Raw genomic sequence first — 18,483 nt, 5'->3', positions numbered from 1 at the left:
ACAAACCATCATATACACAGTTATAAACCATCATATCCACAGGTACAAATCATCGTATCCATAGGTACAAACCATCATATTCACAGGTACAAACCAGCATTTCCACGGGTACAAACCATTGTATTCACAGGTACAAACCATTTAATACATCGTATTCAGACGTACAAACCATCTTATACTTCGTATTTAGAGGTATAAACCATCGTACCCACAGGTAAAAACCATCATTTCCAATAGTACAAATGATCATTTTCACAGTTACAAACCATCATACACACAGGTACAAACCATCGTATCCACAGGTACAAACCTTCATATCCACAGCTACAAACCATCATATCCCAGGTACAAAGCTTCATAACCACAGCTACAAACCATCGTATCCACAGGTACAAAGCTTCATAACCACAGCTACAAACCATCGTATCCACAGGTAAAAACCATCATTTCCATAGGTACAAACGATCATTTCCACAGTTACAAACCATCATACACACAGGTACAAATCATCGTATCCACAGGTACAAACCTTCATATCCACAGCTACAAACCATCATATCCCAGATACAAAGCTTCATAACCACAGCTACAAACCATCGTATCCACAGGTACAAAGCTTCATAACCACAGCTACAAACCATCGTATCCACAGGTACAAACTTTCATAACCACAGCTACAAACCATCATATCTACAGGTACAAACATTCATGACCACAGATTCAAATCATCATATCCACAGGTACATTCCATCGTATTCACAGGTACAAACGGTCAGATCCACAGGTACAAACCATCATATCCTCAGGTAGATACTATCATATCCACGGGTACAAATCATTGTATCCACAGGTAGAAACCATCATATCCACAGGTAGAAACCATCATCTACAGAGGTACAAACCAATGTATCCACAGGTACAAACCATCGTATCCACTGGTACAAACCATCATATCCACGGGTACAAACCACAGTCTCCACAGGTATAGACCATTGTTTACACAGGTACAAACCATCACATTCACAGGTACAAATCATCATATCCACAGGTACAAATCATCGTATACACAGGTACAAACCATTGTCTCCACAGGTACAACCAATCGTATCCACAGGTACAATCCATCATATCCACAGGTACAAACCATCGTATCCATATGTACAAACCATCATATCCACAGGTACATATCATCATATCCACAGGTATAAACCATTGTATCCACAGGTAAATAACATCATATTCACAGATACAATTTATCATATCCACAGGTACAAACCATAATCTCCACAGGTATGAACCATCATAACCACAGGTACAAGTGATTATTTCCACAGACACAAATCATCGTTTGATAGGTACAAATAAATCATATCCACTGGTACAAACCATCCTATCCACGAGTACAAATCATCATTTCCACAGGTACAAACCATTGTATTCACAGGGACAAACCATCATATCCACAGGTACAAACCATCATATCCACAGGTACAAACCATCGTATCCATATGTACAAACTATCATATCCACAGGTACATATCATCATATCCACAGGTACAAACAATTGTATCCACAGGTACAAACCATTGCATTCACAGGAATAAACCATTGTATCGACAGGTACAAACCATCATATCCACAAGCTCAAATCATCATATTCACAGGTACAAACCATCATATTCACAGGTACAAACCATTGTATCCATGGGTACAAACCATCATATCCACAGGTACAAACCACAGTCTCCACAGGTATAGATCATTGTATCCAAAGGTACAGATTGTCATATCCACAGGTGCAAATCATTGTGTCCACAGGTAAAATTTATCGTATCCATGGGTTCAAACCATCATATTAACAGGTACAAACCTTCGTATCCACAGGTACAAACCTTCATATCCACAGGTACAAATCATCATATCCGCAGGTACAAACCATAGTATTCACAGGTACAAACGATCAGATCCATAGGTACAAACCATCATATCCACAGGTACAAACCATCATATCCACAGGTACAAACCAATGTATCCACAGGTACAAACCATCGTATCCACTGGTACAAACCATCGTATCCACTGGTACAAACCATCATATCCACAGGTACAAACCATTGTATCCACAGGCACAAATCATCATTTCCACAGGTACAAACCATCATCTACAGAGGTACAAACCAATGTATCCACAGGTACAAACCATCGTATCCACTGGTACAAACCATCATATTCATGGGTACAAACCACAGTCTCCACAGGTATAGACCATTGTTTACACAGGTGCAAACCATCACATTCACAGGTACAAATCATCGTATCCACAGGTACAAATCATCGTATACACAGGTACAAACCATTGTCTGCACAGGTACAACCCATTGTATCCACAGGTACAATCCATCATGTCCACAGGTACAAACCATCGTATCCATATGTACAAACCATCATATCCACAGGTACATATCATCATATCCACACGTACAAACCATAGTCTCCACAGGTATGAACCATCATAACCACAGGTACAAGTGATTATTTCCACAGATACAAATCACCGTATCCACAGACACAAATCATCGTTTGACAGGTACAAATAAATCATATCCACTGGTACAAACCATCGTATCCACAAGTACAAATCATCATTTCCACAGGTACAAACCATTGTATTCACAGGGACAAACCATCATATCCACAGGTACAAACAATTGTATCCACAGGTACAAACCATTGCATTCACAGGAATAAACCATTGTATCAACAGGTACAAACCATCATATCCACAGGTACAAACCATCGTGTCCACAGGGACAAATTATCATATTCACAGTTACAAACCATCATATCCACACATACAAACCATCATATACACAGGTACAAACCATCATATCCACAGGTACAACCCATCATATCCACAGATACAAACCACGGTATCCACAGGTACAAACCATCATATCCACAAGTACAAACCATCATATACACAGGTACAAACCATCATATACACAGGTACAAACCATCATATCCACAGGTACAACCCATCATATCCACAGATACAAACCACGGTATCCACAGGTACAAACCATCATATCCACAAGTACAAACCATCGTGTCCACGGGGACAAACCATCATATACAGTTATAAACCATCATATCCACAGGTACAAATCATTGTATCCATAGGTACAAACCATCATATCCACAGGTACAATTCATCACATCCATAGGTACAAACCATCATATTCACAGGTACAAACCATTGTATCCATGGGTACAAACCATTGTATTCACAGGTACAAACCACAGTCTCCACTGGTATAGATCATTGTATCCAAAGGTACAGATTGTCATATCCACAGGTACAAATCAGCGTATCCACAGGTGCAAATCATTGTGTCCACAGGTACAATTTATCGTATCCAGGGGTTTAAACCATCATATTAACAGGTACAAACCTTCGTATCCACAGGTACAAACCTTCATATCCACAGGTATAAATCATCATATCCGCAGGTACAAACCATAGTATTCACAGGTACAAACGATCAGATCCATAGGTATAAACCATCATATCCACAGGTACAAACCATCATATCCACAGGCACAAATCATCATTTCCACAGGTACAAACCATCATCTACAGAGGTACAAACCAATGTATCCACAGGTACAAACCATCGTATCCACTGGTACAAACCATCATATCCACGGGTACAAACCACAGTCTCCACAGATATAGACCATTGTTTACACAGGTACTAACCATCACATTCACAGGTACAAATCATCGTATCCACAGGTACAAATCATCGTATGCACAGGTACAAACCATTGTCTCCAGGTACAACCCATCGTATCCACAGGTACAATCCATCATATCCACAGGTACAAACCATCGTATCCATATGTACAAACCATCATATCCACAGGTACATATCATCATATCCACAGGTATAAACCATTGTATCCACAGGTACAAATTATCATATCCATGGGTTCAAGCCATCATATACACAGGTAAAAATCATCATATCCACAGGTACATATCATCGTTTCCACTGGTATAAACCATTGTATCCACAGGTAAAAAAATCATATCCACAGGTACAATTTATCATATCCACAGATACAATTTATCATGTCCACAGGTACAAACCATAGTCTCCACATGTACAATCATCATAACCACATGTACAAATGATCATATCCACAGGTATTCACCATCGTATCCACAGGTACGAACCACCATAACCACATGTACAAGTGATTGTATCCACAGATACAAATCATCGGCTCCACAGACAAAAATCATCGTATTGACAGGTCCAAATAAATCATTTCCACAGTTACAAACCATCGTATCCACAGGTACAAATAAATCATATCCACAGGTATAAACCATCATATCCACAAGTACAAACCATCAATTCCACAGGTACAAACCACCATATCCACAGATACAAACCATAGCATCCACAGGCACAAGTCATCATATCCACAGGTACAAAATCATCATATCCACAGTTTCCAACCATCATATCCACAAGTACAAACCATTGTATCCACAGATACAAACCATTGTATCCACAGATAAAACCATAGTCTCCACAGGTATAAATCATCATATCTACAGGTACAAATCATCATATCCATAGGTACAAACCATCATATCCATAGGTACAAACCAATGCATCCACCGATACAAACCATCATATCCACAGGTACAAATCATCATATCCATAGGTACAAACCATCATATACACAGGTACAAACCAATGCATCCACCGGTACAAACCATCATATCCACAGGTCCAAACCACAGTCTCCACAGATATAGACCATTGTATCCACAGGTACAAACCATCATATCCACCGGTACAAATCATCGTATCCATTTTACAAACCATCATATTCGCAGGTGCCAACCATCATATCCACAAGTGCAAATCATTGTGTCCACAGGTACAAATTATTGTATCCATGGGTTCAAACCATCATATACACAGGTAAAGATCATCATATTAACATGTACAAACTATTGTATCCACCGGTGCAAATCACAACGCATTCGACAAGAGACAAATGATCCATTGGGAATTTTGCAACACGACTGAAGAAATGCAGCCATAAAATGTAAGTTTAAGTTCAGAGAGGTAAGGCTGATTGATCTCCTGATTTGGAGTTCTGTACACTGTGAGATGTAGACAGTGTGAAACTATTGGGACCAGTTCACAATATTGCCAACTTCACATACTGACAGCACACCTGAAGCTGCAAGCAGACTGGTAAAGATGTTGACTTAGCTTCCAGTTAAACTAATAAAAAAGCAGCAGGGTTGATGCAATGAACCAGCAACTAAACAATGTGCACCAAACTAAGAGAAAGTGAAATATCTCTTCAGACGCCAGTGTCCCATCATCAATCACCCATTATTTACAAATGCATAATCTTTGACAATAGCACTGCCTCTCAGGCATTTGGGGGTCTCAATATCTCGACCATTCACACTTTCTTTCAACCAGTTCTCCTTGATTGGGCCAGGTTGACAGCCATAGTCAGGGAACTCATGTTCTATGAGGTCCAGCCAGCTGACCCTGTTACAATCACTGCAGGAGGATGTGCAGAAACTGAAACAATTCAAAGACATAAAGATCCCTCATCTGGATCAACATGCAGAGTTTGTGGAATGGTCAATCATTGGGGAAAAAAAATGTGCTTGTCAAAGAAACAAGGGGTCAGACAAGATTTCATTACAGTGTGGAAACAGGCCCTTCAGCCCAACAAGTCCACACCGACCCGCCGAAGCACAACCCATCCATACCCCTACATTTACCCCTTACCTAACACTACAGGCAATTTAGCGTAGCCAATTCACCTGACCTGCACATCTTTGGACCGTGGGAGGAAACCAGAGCACCCGGAGGAAACCCACGCAGACATGGGGAGAACGTGCAAACTCCACACAGTCAGTCGCCTGAGGCAGGAATTGAACCCGGATCTCCGGCGCTGTGAGGCAGCAGTGCTAACCACTGTGCCACCGTGCTGCCCACGGTGATACCCTGTGATCAGATGTAAAGAAGATCTGGTGCGAATGTGCCCAGAGTGCTTCGATGAAACCATTGATTGCTTTGAAGATGTTGTATATCACATCACCATTGAACCAGCAATAAAACCAGTTCTCAGCCCCACATTAGATCTCAACAGAACTATTAGAAATGTTTGAAAGTGAAATGGAAACAAAAAAGACAATCGTCAGAGTCATAGAACCTAAAGATTGACTGTGTTCCAGCATTGTAAGTGGAAAGCCAAAAGGACAGCCAAGAATTTCACTGGATCCCAAAGATCTTAAAATCAGTAAGAGGGACCACCACCTATTCCAGCATTAGAAGAGATCACAACAACACTAACAGAAATAAAATTTTCAGCATGTTTGATGTCAGACATGCTTACTGGAACATGAAGCTAGATGTAGAATCTTTATTGTTGACAATGTCCAACACACTACATGGACAGCCCAAACGTTTACATTCATTTATTCACCTTAAAGTGAGCCTGGATCAATTCTACAACACCAGGCTTTAGTCCAACAGGTTTATTTCGAAGCACTAGCTTTCAAAGCGCTGCTTCTTCATCGGGTGGTTGACCTGGTGTTGTGTGATTTTTGACTTTGTCCACCCCAGTCCAACAGCTGCTCCTCTAACTCATGGATCAATTCCAGCAGGCAACAGAAATGCCATAGAGGAGCAGTTAGCATAGCAGGTATTATCCAGATATGATGCAAATAAGAAATATCATGACAACCATCTTCATGAAGCCATGGAGTGAACCAGTAACATTGCGATCAAGTTAAACCCAGATCGGTGCATTGCAAAAAAGACAGAATGCCAGTTCTCCATAATGATATACACACATGAGGGAATCAAACTGATGCCTGAAAGAATCCTGGCTATCTCTGGAATGGAAGCCCAAAGAGGGAACTAATACATTGTTTTAGCTTAACCTATTGCATGTGACAGAACACATTGAAAACCTACAGGAACTGAAGATAGAAAAGGTATAACACTGTTTCCCAAGGCCCATGAGAGCAACCTTAACAAACTCAAAATGGTAATATACAAGAAACAAGACCATCCTCCAGTGAGAGAAAGAACCCATCACTCTGTAGGTATATGTTTCGACCAGAAGACTTAGAGAAGCTTAAGGACAAGAAGGAAAACCAATACAGCTCAGCTCCAAAACTCTAACCTCAGCTGTAACTGGATATGCAAACATCAAAAGAGAACTGTTGGGAGTGGTGCATGGATTTGTGACATTCCACACACAACTCTATGTGAGATACTTTGTGACAGAGTAGGGTTAGATCCACAGAGGTCAGAAGAATCTATTGCACATGAGAATACTTGTGAAGCCCCAGAATTATTCCATCATGGCATATCGACAAGGAAGAAAAGTCTTGGTGACAGACACCTCTTAGTTGTCACCACAGGAAGACCTTATGGCCAGAATAATCATCCAAAAAGATGCAGGAAGAACTTCTGCAGGGCATGCATGAAGATCACATGCTATTGAAAAAAAAATGTTAGTTTAAAGCCAGATCAGCTGTGCACTGAATAGGCATCTACCAAGATATTGAAAATACTTATCTTCATGTCATGAATGCCAGAAGCACAGACGTACACAGCAGGAAGAGGAAACGATAGCTCCATATGTGATGACACTGCTCCTTTAACAAGGTTATGTTGTCCTTTATTTTTCAGGAAGTCATAAAGACATGGTTTGGAAAAGTCTAGGGTTGAAGGGTTTTAGGACTAATTTGAATATAGCTAACAGATACTGCATCAGGCAAAAGGTTTTTAAGTTTAAATAAAACTTGTACAATGAAAGGGGAGTGGTCAGTTCTCCCAGCTCAGCTTTTCTCTGGTTTGGTTTGGTTTGGGTAGTTTCAAGGCTAGTGATCCAAGAAACTGCGACATGGAAGAGGGTGTTCCATGCTGCCATCTCTCTCTCTCTCCTGTAAGACCCTGCATTTGATTTTTTTTGTGCCAATGGGTATTTATGGGGAAAGCTGCAAGCCTTACTAATTTAATAGAGTTCTTTGAGGAAGTGACCAAGTTGTTAGATGAAGGAAGGGCTGTTGATGTCATATACATCGACTTTAGTAAGATGCTTGATAAGGTTCCCCATGGTAAACTAATGGAGAAAGTGAAGTCACATGATGTGCAGGGTGTTCTAGCTAGGTGGATAAAGAACTGGTTGAGCAACAAGAGGCAGAGAGTAGGAGTTGAAGTGAGTTTCTCGAAATGGAGAAAGATGACCAGTGGTGTTCCACAGGGATGAGTGCTGAGGCCACTGTTGTTTGTGATATACACGAATGATCTAGAAGAGGACACTGTCGGTATGATCAGCAAGTTTGCAGATGACATGAAGATTGGTGGAGTAGCAGAAAGAATAACGGACTGTCAGAGAATTTAGATAGACTGGAGAGTTGGGCGGAGAAGTGGCAGATGGGAAGTTCAGTCCAGGCAAATGTGAGGTGATGCATTTTGGGAAGTCTAATTCTACAGCGAATCATACAGTAAATGGAAGAGCCTTGGGAAAAGTTGATGAGCAGAGAGATCTGGGAGTGCAGGTCCATTGTATCCTGAAGGTGGCTGCACAGATGGATTGAGTGGTCAAGAAGGCATATGGTATGCTTGCCTTCATTGGCTGGGGTATTGACTACAAAAGCTAGCAGGTCATGTTAAAATTGTACAAGACATTGGTTTGGCCGCATTTAGAATACTGTGTACAGTTCTGGTCGCCACATTACCAAAAGGGTGTGGATGCTTTGGAGAGGGTGCAGAGAAGATTTATGAGGATATTGCCTGGTATGGAAGGTGCTAGCTATGAAGAGAGGTTGAGTGGGTTAGGATTGCTTTCATTTGAAAAAAGGCTATTGTGGGGGGACCTGATTGAGGTTTACAAAATCATGAAGGGTATAGACAGGGTAGATAGGGTAAGTTTTTTCTCAGGGTGAAGGATCCAATAATGAGAGGCTGCACTTTCAAGGTGGGAGTTAAGGGGGATACACGCGGCAAGTGCTTTACACAGAGAGTGGTAGGTGCCTGAAACGCGTTGCCGACAGAGGTAGTAGAGGCAGGCACGGTATATTAATTTTAGGTGCATCTGGACAGATGCATGAGTAAATGGGGAGCAGAGGGATACAGATGCTTAGGAATTTGACGACAGGTTTAGACAGTGGATTTGGATCGGCTCAGGCTTGGAGGGCCGAAGGGCCTATTCCTGGGCTGTAAATTTTCTTTGTTCTTTGTTGATTGGGAACAGCATCATTAAGTTGGGATGATCTGTTGGGTTGTTGCATTGGTTAAGTTATTCTGTACTCTGTTCTCTTTTGTTTGTGTTTGATTCAGTAATCTTGTAAACAAATTCTGTTTTGTTTAAATTTAATTGATTTGACCAGCTACAACCCCTGTTGAATATCCATGTTACACCTGCTTAAAACAACGAGCAAAGTTAGGGACCTGGCTACTTTCTTGAACTGTTTTGAGGGGGTCTGGCCTGGTCCATAATACATATAAGGGGAAATGTACACGTTTTCTTTTAGATTATAAACTAGATTGAATGTTAGACAGTGATACAAAGCTAAAATTGCAACTTGAAAATTCAATTGCTGTACATATGCAGCTGTTCAAGACTGTGCTGTTTTTTGGAGCAGTAAGATTGTTAAAGAGTGCTTTTAAAAAATAACTCCACAGACGGGAGTATCTCTCACCAAGTCACCCTTTATTTACTCAAGCACATTCCTTGGCATTAGGTCTGCCTCATTAAGAGTCAGGTACCAGAGTGTCAGTATCCCTAATACTCACCCTTTGTATATGTCAGCCAGGGCTCCCTGATGGAACCAGATTAACAGCCCCAATCAGACAATTCATATTCTATGATGGCCAGCTAGTCTAGTATTGTTCTCTCTTTCTGCTAACATCTCAAATTTCATGACAAGTAAAGGACAGACTGGCAAATTAGAATCTAATGCAACTTCCATTTAATAGTAATTCTTACATTCCTAGAAAACACACATCAACACATTATCTAACTGATTGACTAGAATCTAGCTACTGTCCATACATGATGAATTGGGCAGGTTCCCTTGGATGAGTCATAGTCTTCTCTGAGTTCTGACCTCAGGGTCTCCCCATTGTGATGATTTGTTTCATATTGCCACTCGTGTTGTCACTGTCAATGTCATCAATGTGCTTTCGTTTATTTGCGTTTTTTTAGGGTTTTCCAGAGTGTTCAGCATCATACATCCCTTGCACAAGACCCTCATAGTCCTGAGCTCAATTGTCCAAGAGTCACATAAACATGAGACATCTGTGTCTATGGTTCCTCTTATCAGTCTTATTTGAACTCTTTTGCAACCACGGATATCAAATAATCTTTAGCATCAGCAATTTTCCTTGCTCAGCAGTCTAGTTTTACTTCTTTCTTTCACACCCTGATCTGGTCTCTCTGTAAATTTAGCACCATACTTGTTGAGCTTTAGCTGTTAGTCATGAAGCCACACTTACCCATAAGATCACAGAGGCACCACGAGATTTTAACTTCAAAATAAACTGTCTGACGACAATGAGTCCAGCCATAGTTTTCTTCCGATCTGTGAGAAGCACAGTTGCCAGAAACGTCTGGAGCCAACAAATAGAAAACATTTCTCTTCCTTCTGTCTGCGTGAGTGTGAAGCAAAAACAGTCTGGAAGTCTAAAAGAAAGAAATCAAATACAAAAAAAAAGACCTAGGTCCACCTGATTAACTATCAAACAGTAGAATGACCATCACTTAACAGACAGTACCCTGGCATCTTTGCTAAAATCAAAAGAACTATCAGAAACTACAACCCAACCTTGTGATTTAGACTTCTGATCTATAGAAATGGCCTTTCCAGACCATATCTTTCCACCCATAGTACAGTCAGTTCTGCTATAACGCAGTGTTTCCATTCTCATGCAATCCCGTAGAAAATCGCATAGCAGCAGCACCAATTTACAAATTGGGCTGGAATTGTGTTATAACCAGTACACGCTTTAAAAGTTCATGCTTTAGAAACAGTGTCTCCAATTCGTCAATCATGTTATAATGAATTCGCTTTTACAAAATGCACAAAGTGACCTGTATCTGTGTCAAACCATCTGTCTTTTGTCTGTCTTCTTTCTGAATGAACCTTTTTAAAGGCATCTGGATGGGTGCATGAATAGGGAGGGGGCCAAATGCTGGTAAATGGGACTAAATTAATTTAGGATATCTGGTCAGCATGGACGAGTGAGACCGAAGGGTTTGTTTCCATGCTGTACAGCCCTATGCCTCTATGACTGTATGATGTGGATGTGCCAGCATTGGACTAGGGTAGACAAAGTTAAAAATCACACAATACCAGGTTATAGTCCAATCACCTGTTGGACTATAACCTGGTATTGTGTGATTTTTAACAATGGCTCCATGAATGTGTATGTATTTTAGATTTTAAAGGGGTATAATTTAAGTCACAAAGTAATATATTAGTAATCTTATTTTTAAATTACCATTTATTGAAAAAATAAGTATTTTCTTGTTAATGACTAAACCTGGTGTGAGTTGCTTTTGTCCCAGGTCAGGAACGTTGATCATTTTGATAGCTGGTTTAAGTTTTTTTTATACTTTGTGAAGGCTTGTGGAATAGTGGAGTTCAATTATTTGTGCAGTCTTCTCAATTGGGTTATGACATCAGAAGGACCATCCAAACCATGGCATACTGTTGGAGCCCATTTAATCACACATAATCAAGTATCTCATAGTCACAGACTGCGACTCAAAATTCCCTTGCATCTGGAAAGTGCAAACCCTGAAACCCGCAACAATCATCTCAAGTACCAGTTCTGAGAAAGAGACTCCTGAAAGACTATCATGTGACAATGGCACCCTGTTCACATCAGAGATTTTAAGAAATTTACTCAACTGTATGGGTTCAACAAGATCCTGTCATCATGGGGACATTGGTCTATAAAAGACTCTCCACATAATCAAAATGCCAAAAGACAAAGACTTTGTGCACAAGTCTCTTTGTGTTGCAGTTTTCTGCAATTTTTCCTCATTTAAATAAGACTCAGTTGTTTTGTTCTCCCTTCCAGTTCACATTTTCCAACATTATACTCCATTTGCCAATTTGCTGTCCACTTACATAACCTATTGATATTTCTCTATGACCTGTCTGAATCCCTCTTGCAATCTGCCTTTCCACCTTTTCTTGTATCAACTGCAAAACTGGCTCCAGCACATTCACTTCCTTCCTCCTAGTCATTAATATATATTGTGATCTCTGCACTGATTCATGTGGAACCCTACTGGTCATGGGTCAGCAACCTGAAAAAAAAACCCTGTGATATTATTATGGCTGGTGATTTTTGTCCTTTTTTTTCTGAGGGATTTTCAGCCATCGGTATTGAGCTGTGTCCTCCAAGCCAATAAAGTAAACAGCTTGTGAGGTCTTAGGTTCTTTTTTAAAGTTTGAACAATAGAAGCAGCCTGAACGGGTGGTGTCAGGCTCCCACACAAGCAGGTTTAGTTTAGCTTTCAGTAGTTATTGGGGTTTTAAAGCTGTTTGTGGAAGTTGCTGTATCTCTGCTATAGCTAAAAAGCTTGGGTTCGCTCCCTGTTGCCAGAATCACATGTGAGACAATCTGTTTTACTGACTTTGCCTTTGCGAAGGGTGTGTTTATGGGATATTACAATATCGGAACAGTTGTAGTTTAGTAGTTAAATAATCTATTGTTCCTTTAAGTTTTCCAACATAGTTAAAGTTGTATCAATTCATCTTCCTTTGTTTGCATTTTAACTGTAGGGTAAGAATAAAGTGTGTTTTGCTCATAAAGCTGAGTAGTGTAACCAGTCGAAATACATCTGGAAGACAGCATCTTACACTTGCTGTTAATTAAGATAAAAGTCGGGGTCTAGGTACCTCCTTGATATATTTGAAGGGGGTTTGGTCTCGTCCGTAACATAGTCTTTGCAATGGTATCAACACAGTTTAAACTGTGTCAGCACTGTATTAAGCTTGAAAACTATTATCCTTTCTATCAGCTATGTTTGACAAAGGGCATCTTCTTGCCACTGTGGGTGGAATTTCGCAGTCATTGGGTGAAGTGGGCAGTACTGAGAAAGTTGGGAGAATCACATGGGATTAGCAGTAAGGAAGAGTCTCACTGTTGAGAGCAGAAAGTCCCATTTTCCAAAAAGGTGTTGAACACTAAGATGAGAATTTCACTCGTGAGCAGTGAGAGACCAGTTTGCATGCATTAACATCTCATCATTGTTAATCTCACCTCCCCACTCGCTGTTTCCTGCCCATTAGCCAAGACAGGGATACTGTGAGCATAAAGTGAGTGAGTGCTAAGAGGGCAATTAAGGATCCTTGAGAGACATTCACCAAGTAGGAGACTGTCCTTGCGGCAAAGTTTCCTCGCAGCAACATTGTAATGAAAGGTGCCTTATTCTACTGAAAGGGCAGCAATGAAATACAGATCCATGTTGTAAGTGGATCAGCGACATGCCACAGGGGTGTATGAGGCTGCTAAGTGTCTGATGCCAATGTCATAGAGTCTTAGAATCCCTACCGTACTGTTAGAGGCTATTCAGCCCAGTGAGTCTGCACTGGTCCTCTGAAGAGCAGACCCATTACACCCACACCTGCATTACCCATGGCTAACCCACACATTGATGGACATTACTGGGCAATTTAGCATGGCCAATTCACTGAAACTGCACATCTTCAGAGCAAACTGGATGACCCAGCAGAAACACACACAGACATGGGGAGAAGGTGCAAACTCTACGCAGGGTAAAAATAATGACTGCAGATACTGGAAACCAGATTCTGGATTAGTGGTGCTGGAAGAGCACAGCAGTTCAGGCAGCATCCAAGGAGCATGCTGCCTGAACTGCAAACTCTACACAGACAGTCGCCCGAGGTTAGTATCCAACCTGGGTCCTTGGTGCTGTGAGGCAGCTGTGCTAACCATTGTACCACCCATCCATGTTTATGAATGGAGACTGTGTGCGGTCACTGCCTAAGGAGCATGTTTTGAGATGTCTATGCCAGTTGTCCACGATAGAGAACCAGAGGAGCAAGGGGCGAGCTGGAGGTGACACTTTCAATGACTGCAACTTTAAAGTCAGCAATTTTCTCCATGTAATCTCAATCCATCGAGTATGGAATTCAGAAATTACATATCAATGAGGTGAGATTAACAATGATGAGATGTTAATGCATGCAAACTGGTCTCTCACTGCTCACGAGTGAGATTCTCATCTTAGTGTTCAACACCTTTTTGGAAAATGGGGCTTTCTGCTCTCAACAGTGAGACTTCTCTTTCTTACTGTTAATCCCATGTGATTTTCCTAACTTTCTCAACACTGCCCACTTCATCCAATGACTGCGAAATTCCACCCCTAGTGGCATGAAGATGCCCTTTGTTAAACATAGCTGAAAGAAAGGATAATAGTTTTCAAGCTTAATACAGTGCCGACATAGTTAGACTGTGTTGATACCATTGCAGAGACTATGATGAGCACACAAAAAGTGAAGATGATAGAATTTTTTTTATATATCTCAGCACATTCTTCATATGATGAATGAAATTCATGGCTAGACGTACCATGGTTGGGCGTGCCATAACTTCATGATGGAACAATTCATGGACTCAATGCAATGTAGTGGACTTGTAGTTTTCCAGTTTTGTACAGTCAGGTTCATTCATTGCACAGATATTGCACAATGAGAGAGATACTCTTCAATCAACTAGGTTTTTATCCGACAGAATTTGAGGAAAGGTTTGTTTACCAACTGAGACCGAATATAAAATAAATATGATGTCTGGAACAATCATTTTAAAGAAACTGCAAGAGCTATGAAAATAACTTTTTTAGTTGAATGGTTGTGGATCCTTTCACATGACTCACCATATGCTCGCGCCCCCAACACAGATTGACCTAATTCTCCTACCAGAACATACCCTGTTTACACAGTTTTCTGCAAATTAGCAGCTGCTCTGAATTACCCGTGGTCATGTAAATGTTCCGCACTTGCCTATGCTGTTAATCTGTTATGGAACAAAACTCCCATCTCTGGGATGCAGATTTAGTTTTGCTTTGCTGTGAGCTAATTTGATTTATGGCCATATAAAGATCTCCAGCTCCACAGTCATGAAAAACATGATTCAAGATGTTATTAGGGTTTGCTCCAGCTGCAGCACATTATCATTTTACCAACAACTAAAAGATGAGAATTGTCATGAAGCAGCACTACTTGCCTAGTCCTGCTGTCTGAGCAGTCTCCCACCTGTAGTCATCAAGGATCCAAATCTATCTGCCTGATTTCAACCTTCAGATGATCCTTAGCTTCCTCCAGCTCAACATCAGGAAGCCTGAGGCATTTGTTTAAACGTTCTCTCTGGCCACTGCCAATCTTCTCCTTCAATGGACGTTCTGAAGCCAGGCTGTCCACAACCCCAATGAAGGAAGGTTGGAGCTATATGAAGAGACTGAATAGGCTGGAGCTGTTTTCCCTGGAGCGACGGAGGCTGAGGAGTGACTTTCAAGAGGTTTATAAAATCATGAAGGACATAGATAGGGTGATTAACCAAAGTCTTCTTCCCAAGGTAGGGGAGTCCAAAACTAGGTTTAAGGTGAGAGGGGAGAGATTTAAAAGGGATCTAAATGGCAACTTTTTCACGCATGCATGGAATGAGCTGCTAGAGGAAGTGGTAGAGGCTGGTACAATTACAACATTTAAAAGGCATCTGGTTGGGTAGATGAAGAGGAAGGGTTTAGAGGGATATGGGCCAAATGCTGGCAAATGGGAAAAGATTAATTTAGGATATCTGGTCAGCATGAATGAGGTGGACCAAAAGGCTTGTTTCCGTACTATGACTCTGTGGCTGATTCTAACTCAAGTGCACTTTTCCAGGAGCTGGATTAGGATATAAATCACTTGCAGCATGTGAGATCCATAGCTTTTTATTTCCTGGGACATGGTTGCACAGACCCACATATTCCCACCCAATGCCAGTCGGAATTATGTCAGTGTTAGCAGGCAGGAATCAAAAAGATAGTTGAGGAGCTAGGCTGCAAAAACAAAGATACAAAAGTGACACCTGGAAACAAGTAAGGACTGGTGAATGTTAGAGTTGGGGGTATGAGTGTAGTAGTGGGATTTTGACAAGAGGACCAAAATAAAATAGAAAATGTATAGAAAGGATTGAACTGATAAAGTCCAAGGTTATATATGTGTGCAGAATTAATATGAAAGGTATAACTTAGATTAATGACATATGTATTTAATAATAATGGCTTTAAGATATAGAAGAAAAAAAAATGAAGCCACCATTTCATGATGATGGTTTGTTTTCTTCTTAAGCAGAGAGGTGTTACAAAGTTCAAAAAGTGTATGGTCATTTTAAGCGAGCGATGTCTTTTCTGAACTGAGAGATTGTTACAGCACGTGTCTGTGACTTGCTGATGGAGAGCACGGAGAAGTGATAATTCTTAACAGTCAGCTTTTGAATTTAACTAATTAATTTAAATTATGCCCAGAATACCAAGAGGAGAAAGTGAGGACTGCAGATGCTGGAGATCAGAGCTGAAAATGTGTTGCTGGAAAAGCGCAGCAGGTTTCTGAAGAAGGGCTTATCCCCGAAACGTCGATTCTCCTGCTCCTTGGATGCTGCCTGACCTGCTGCGCTTTTCCAGTAACACATTTTCAGCCCAGAGTACCAAGGAACAGTTGAATTTGAATTTTATTGTATTGACAATACCGGACCAATGAGAGGGTACAAGTCTTTGGGATTAATAAAGGAGGGGAATTTTGAAAATTATTCAGAGCTAACTGCCCATTCAGACGGAAAGCACATGTCACCTGAAAGGGGCTCTCGAAAGAAATCTCTCAGAACGCATGATCTATTAAAGGTACCAAGAAATTGTATACAAAGAACCTCACACTAAAAAGTGTGAGATCCAGGGAGAAGACAGAAGAATCAGAGGGATGGAAGGAAATAGCAGATTCAGAAGATCAGAAGGAAGGCGGTATAACATACTTTGTATGGACTTTGAAAGATTAAGGTAATTTAATGTTTAATAATTGTGTTATTGGAGCAGCATTTTTATAGAGTTGGGGCCAGACAGTAATTAGTTAAGAGAAAAGAGGCTCGGGTTTGTTAATAGTTTTTGTTTTCTGTTAGGGTTAGAAAAATATTTATTTTTTGTTTAAACAATGGAAGTCAGAGGCTCTCTTTCACTTAAGGAGATTTTGATGCAAGCTTTTCTGAGTGTTTTAATTTTAATTAGAAGAGGGGGTTGACTTCCGCATTGTAACAGGAAGAATCCCGGATCAGCAAACAGAAACTCACACAGTTATGAGCAGAACATGCTAACTCCACACAGATAGTTGCCCGAGGGTGGAATCAAACTTGGGTCCCTGGTGCTGTGAGGCAGCAGTGCTAACCACTGAGCCGCTGCGCCACCCTATGTTGGTCTTTTTTTATTATTTATCCATTTTTGTGGGATGTGGGCGTCGCTGGCTGGCCAGCATTTATTGCCCGTCCCTAGTTGCCCTTGAGAAGGTGGTGGTGAGCTGCCTTCTTGAATCTCTGCAATCTACTTGCAGTAGGTTGACCCACAATGCCGTTGGGGAGAGAATTCCAGGATTTTGACCCAGCGACAGTGAAGGAATGGCAATATATTTCCAAGTCAGGACGGTGAGTGCCTTGGAGGGAAACTTGATGGTGGTGGTGTTCCCATATATCTGCTGCCCTTAGACAGTCATTGCCGTAGAATATTCACAGCCTCAGCACTGCTCTGTAATCATCAGGCTTTTGCTTTTAAGTAAAAGGATTTGTCGAAAGTTCTGCAAGGAACTGAAGTTAGGCCAAAAATAATGCTTTTTCTTTTGAAGACTTTTCTTGAGATTTCCATAAAGGTGACTTTTTGATTTTGATTTTAGTTTTCCGGGGCTCCTTTTCATTCCCACTAAGCCATTTATAACTTGATATTGTCATGTACCTTCTGTATTTATGTTGACATTTTGGGTCTTTGAGTGCAGATCAAGGTAGAATTAGAAGAAATCTAATAATTTACCCTCAATAATACTAAAGCCTCAATTAATCTTAAAAAAACAAACCCACAAGGAAAGCATTAATTACTGAGACTCACAGAAGACAACAGGTGTAAGTTAGTAACAGAAGATTCTTTTTTCAAACTGAATGAGGCGCACTTTTACTTAGAAAAAACAATCATCGCAAACGCACCTTCTACAGACTACTGAGGTCAGTGTACTTTCATCATATACGATACAAAACTGGAACATTTAACCAGTTAGTTACGATTGGTTAGCAGTGTTACCTCATAGCACCAGGGGCCTGGGTAGAATTCGTGTCTCAGGTGACTGTCTGTGTGGAGTTTGCACAT

Source organism: Chiloscyllium punctatum, chromosome 5 (genome assembly GCF_047496795.1).
Source record: "Chiloscyllium punctatum isolate Juve2018m chromosome 5, sChiPun1.3, whole genome shotgun sequence".
Lineage (NCBI taxonomy): Eukaryota > Metazoa > Chordata > Chondrichthyes > Orectolobiformes > Hemiscylliidae > Chiloscyllium > Chiloscyllium punctatum.
Note: the sequence above shows the minus strand (reverse complement) of the source record.